This window comes from Lepeophtheirus salmonis, chromosome 1 (genome assembly GCF_016086655.4).
Source record: "Lepeophtheirus salmonis chromosome 1, UVic_Lsal_1.4, whole genome shotgun sequence".
NCBI lineage: Eukaryota > Metazoa > Arthropoda > Copepoda > Siphonostomatoida > Caligidae > Lepeophtheirus > Lepeophtheirus salmonis.
In genome coordinates this window covers 54,947,856-54,952,903 of record NC_052131.2, presented here as the reverse complement: position 1 = coordinate 54,952,903, position 5,048 = coordinate 54,947,856, and the positions used below count along the sequence as shown (strand labels likewise).

The following is a 5,048-nucleotide window of genomic DNA, read 5'->3' as shown; positions in this document are numbered from 1 at the left end:
CTTTTTCTCTAACATTGTCTCCGAATACCATTGCCTTAAGTCATCTTAGTTTTCGGGGCCCTGCAAGAATATGGGGTACAACACACTCTATTTATATGGTAGCTTCGGCCCTGTTTGTATCTTATATAATTTCCTGTGTTCAAATTTTCTAGCAATGCCCTTGTTTTGAGTGGCTGTTACCAAACAAAGCCTCTATAAAAAATAACCGAGACCGAAGACCGGAACCCAGACCAATAAAGCCGAGCCGAGACTGAAACCATTGCAATAAAAGAACTGAGACCAGGACAGATAGAACCGCAGTACTTAAACCAGGCACAACCTTGCTTGTCCCCCCCTGTAAAGCCAATTTTGCCTAAGCCTACCTTCAACACTACTCTTTTCTCCTATATTCGTGCTTTGTTTAGATGCTCCCCCTTTTTGGTCCTGTATTGAGGGTATCATCAGCTAGTATTTTATATAACTACACAGATCAGTATTTACCCATGCACCATTAAACGGTACAAACATTACTTGCTTAAACAGAGAAATTGCCTGTTCTCAACAGGGAGTAAGTTTCTTCTTCAATCCAGCAAAAGGCTGTCCTCAAGGGGGAATTCTATCTCCATTCGTATGGAACTGCGCCATTCAGCATATTATTTAATTACTATTTGTTTGCAGAGCACATAGCCTAGCTGACAACTAGGATTGATCTGATTTCAATGGCTGATATGATTCAAAAGCGAATATAACTAACTTTTGTTATCTCAAATTAGTCTCAAGTTTAGTGGGTCAAAGAATAAGGAGATGTTATGTACCTGGGCACGTAAAGGGGATCTGCAATAGAGCCGGAAAGAGTATTTATTTTTTTATTGATAGAATTATTGCCGTTGGTCGTTTTGGCGATGTTTTTATAGAAGTTTGTGATTTTGACAGTAATTGCGAACATTGTGAAATGGCATTATGTGTGTTGACTTGGACTTTAAGAGATAATCTTATTTTCATTGGGGAGTGTTTTTATTTAATTTTAGTTTATGTTTTGGTCAGGAAGTGGTGTTTATTTTAAATCTTTCATATAAATGTTCCCTTTGGGATCAGATTTCATTTGTAACAATGTGATGATTGCATTTTGATATGAAATATAACTTCTGGGGTATAAGCCATACGCAAGGATTGCTGCATTAAATTGGAGTTCAGTGCCCTTGGGCGGCTTTGTTGTCGCATATGATCCAAGGGTAAGAATAGAAAAACTACACAGATCAAATAACTCAATAAAATTGAGGTTCAATGCAAATCATAGACGTACTGAAGGGACATCAGGAACCCCACCTGAAGTCGCTGGTGTCAATCTTAAAATGGCATTGGTCTCATTTTAAAAAGGGAGACAAAGGGTGAAGGGAAGGAAAAGGAAAAAGAGAGAGAGAAAGAGACACAAAGATAGAAAGCTAGACAGTGAAATTAAAGATCACATGACATGCATTATCATGAGAAATAACATATCGATGACAATATGATATTATTGTTTCTATACCACCAACTTCTTGTTCTGCAGAACAATCATTCTCATCTCTTTGTCGTATAAAAACATACCTGAGGAACCGATTCAATGAAGATCGTGTCACATCAGTTGCAATTTTGAATATTGAACGTGAAACCACTTATTTTGTTGAGGGTCATAAGATGGAGGAGATAAACAACTAATTTGGGAAACAACATGAAGCTCAAGAGCATTTGCTTTTTGATAATTCTTGTTATCTGTTGGTTGCATGTTTTTCTGTTGCATGGAAAATGTGTAAAAGATAATAACATTTTTGATGTTATAGATTCATATTTAACTGAGTTGTTCTTTTTGTAATTTGAACACATACCCTAACATGCATATACCGGGTGATTAAAAACTTGTTTCTTTTTATCACCCGGTATTTGTATTTCATCATTCAATATCCCCCGATGTTTTCTCATAGATGGTGCTGTTATCGCCCCATCTATTTATTAATTTTTTTACGTTGAACCAGACTTCAAACGAAACATATCAAATTTTTATGACAATCGGACTATTTGTTTACAAATTACAATGCTTGAAGTTATGCTACTTCTGGTGTTTGTAAAAAAAAATGTATTCAACCCGATGTCATGTGTTGATATATCATTGCTTCTTGATGGGGAAAAATCCCTTAAAGACAAACGTTTGGTTAGATTAGTGTTATCCGAACTCTGTTGCATCGACAACGACGGTAGAACGTTGGTTTGCTGAGTTTAAATGTGGTCTTACAGACAACGATTATGCTGAACGCTCTGGTCGCCCAAATTTTGCAATTACTCCCGAAAACATATCAAAAGTCCACAAAATGAATTGTTCGATCGTAAAATGAAGATGTACTAGATACATGACATCCTACAGATATCAAACAGCAGTGTAATTACTATTTTGCAAGAAAAATTGTGTATGACCAAAGTATTCTCAAAGTATTTTGCTCACAGTCGACAAAAAACTGCAACGTGTCAAGGACTTGGAACGTGGTTTGGAGCTGTTCCGCTGCAATAACCCAGAGTTTTTACGTAAGTATGTCACAATGGACGAAACCTTTTAATAAAAGATAAATTGTATCATGCTTGAAATGCTTGAAGAAGACTATGTTGAAGAATAAAGTTGAATGTTTCTAGGATATTGAGTTTTACTTACTTTCCTCGGGACTTATTGAACGATGTGTTATTATCTGGCGTAAATGGTTGTCGGGCTTAAAAAAGGCTGTGACGTTCCTAATGTAGAGGTCTACGATACTAATGATACTATTTTTTAACAACCTCTTAAAGAGTCAAGGAGTCAATTTAACATTATGTGTGGGATTAGATTCTAGAAAGTCATTGCTAGATTCAACATATTCATCAAATGAGAAGTGTTCTGTGAAAATAGTTGTCCGAGTTGTTTACCAATAGGGGCAAGGGCTTCTACGTAAAGGTAATTATAAAGTTGGATTCTCATTGGCAACAACCTATTGAACAGAACGGAGCGTACTGAGCTGAAATTGTATGATTATAACACTTTTATAAAGCATTGAAATAAAGAGAAAAATCCGAAATTACTTTTTCCCTACCTATTACATACTGAAAATCTAAAAAGAAATATCTAAATTTATAATTTTTTTTTTTTTGATCGATTAGGAACAAGAAAAGAAGGATAACAGAAAACCCCGTTCCTAGTAATTTTTGTGTAGTGGCATAAACGTGGGAGTTACAGTCTGGAGAGAAGTGTGGCAAAATTAAGAAATTATGCTGTAACCAAGTCAACAATTTTCAACCTTTCTAGGCCTGGTTGTCTTTTGTTTGCTGCTGAAAGCAGTTGCTGATGCATCGTACATATCAGTGCAATATTGAGATCCTTGACATACTGTCTCATCGTCTTTACAAGACTTTTGATGATCATCATTTCCACGTCCTCCATGATCCCAAATTTCCCGTGTCTACCACTACCGTGGCACCTCTCCAGACTCTGACCTCTGAAGCTATCATGTTTTTTATCTTGTAAACAAGAATCCAGAAACACCCTACTACCTTCATTATGCCCTTGACACTTACTTTGGAGTAGAGCAAATCAGACACCATTTACCTTTCCGCCTCCATGCTTAAAACTGTTTATTTGTGAAAGTGTTTCTTAATTTATTGGAATACTACTTGCTTTTCAATGAGACTAATTAAAATATTTATTTTTTTTAATTGTCAGGAAGGGAAGGGTAATTATTTGTGTAATGCGACTAAAAATGAAGGGAATGTATTCAAAAGAGTTTTTTAAAACTTAAAAACTGACGCTGCTATTCTCATATCCAGTTATGGGATATTAAATTAGAAGGAATGTCGATTGAAAGACTGACAAAATTTAATTTTTTTAATTTAATTTATTTCATTCGAAATATACAATACTTTACAAGTTGTAAATATTGGTCAACCCTATCGTTAATAAAAATACTATTGTGAATGTGCAGGTAGATAGTAAGACAAAATATTATATGCTCTCAGGTTGACCTGTCTTCTCCTTCTTACCCTTTTCAATTTCTTTAAAGTCCAAGTAGATAAAATAGCCGATACAAACATCTGAAAGCACAAAAACCAAAAACACAATCATGAGATGAAACTCATTTCGTAGAATCTCATTGGACAATGTTGTATTTTGGAAAATATTTATCTTTGAATTTTGGAAGGAAAGGAACGAAAACCAATGCGCTGTAGCGATAAATAAATTAACATACAGAAAATACAGGTTGAATTTTGCATTTCGAGTGATGCTTCCGAAAATGAGGAGTATACTTCCGATCAAGGAGAGCCCTGATGCAGATGTCATACTATATAAGGCATAACTGTACTCATAATTCAAATTGAGTTCCTTGATGATTAAATAAATAAGACATGGCAGAACGAAGATGTTGTTCATCAATATACCAAGAGCCAACAATAATACTTCCCATCGAGTTTTTTTAATCCGAAGAGTTCTCTGGCTCTGTGAACACAATGTATCTTCGTCTTCTTGTGTCTCCCATCCAAGATCTAAAGAAAAAAAGTTTAGGAAATAATTTGGGAAATGACAAAATCTTACTCATTTTTATATATTTTATCGTTCAAAATAAATGTATCAAAGTCCCGAAAAAGCTAAAAAACTTTCTGTAAATGCCTAGATTCCCTTTTTAGCACTAAATTCAAACACGCTTAGAACTCCAATAATACACATTTACTAACTGATATCTATCATTTCTATCTGAGGTAACATATTATATAAATAGGAAATTGCTGACTTTGTATCATATGTATCCAATTAACGCTTTTTTTTGCAAAAAAAAAAGTTGGTCGAATAGCAAATACGTAGAATGAGCCCTTTGCAACGATAGATATCTCTAAAAATTTATATAAGGAAAATAGTCCGAAAAAAAGCTTATTTTTAATTGGTTTAAAAAACATAATTTTTGTGTCCCAGTAGAAAAAAAAGCACAATGTTCCTATTTCTCCTCATTGACTACAACGTTAGTTATATTAAGATTTGAGTAGTTTGAAATGAAAAAACAATTTTTACAAGTAGAATTGGA

At 34.5% G+C, this 5,048-nt stretch overlaps 1 long non-coding RNA gene across 1 annotated transcript; it reads right to left on the bottom strand.

Moving 5' to 3' along the window:
- Positions 1–3,849: 3,849 nt before the first annotated feature.
- Positions 3,850–4,704, bottom strand: LOC121131722 (uncharacterized). The gene is made up of 2 exons (XR_011784360.1): positions 4,565–4,704; positions 3,850–4,515 (listed from the first exon to the last, which is right to left on the bottom strand). It is a non-coding gene; the product is annotated as an uncharacterized lncRNA (long non-coding RNA).
- Positions 4,705–5,048: the final 344 nt, after the last annotated feature.